Raw genomic sequence first — 293 nt, forward strand, 5'->3', positions numbered from 1 at the left:
AACAACCAAGCACTGACTCAAAACATCAGGCACAAAGCAAAGCTGATAGGATCTTCAGGATGGGCAGCAGGGGTGAGGGGCAGCACTCCCCCTCCCTCTGTCATGCGTGCTTTGCCAGCTGCAGCATTTACAGCCACATTCTTGATCATAACAGCAATCTCCCCCCTCATCACTTAGTGTTAGCATATGGAAAAGGTGGCACGCATCAATCTCTCCGATGAACTGCTTAATATTTTGCGCTGGGCATGCTAATATGCTGACATGTGCAGCATCCTTTTTGCCAGCCCAGTTCC

Source organism: Pterocles gutturalis, unplaced genomic scaffold, assembly GCF_000699245.1.
Source record: "Pterocles gutturalis isolate BGI_N339 unplaced genomic scaffold, ASM69924v1 scaffold3051, whole genome shotgun sequence".
Classification (NCBI taxonomy): Eukaryota; Metazoa; Chordata; class Aves; order Pterocliformes; family Pteroclidae; genus Pterocles; species Pterocles gutturalis.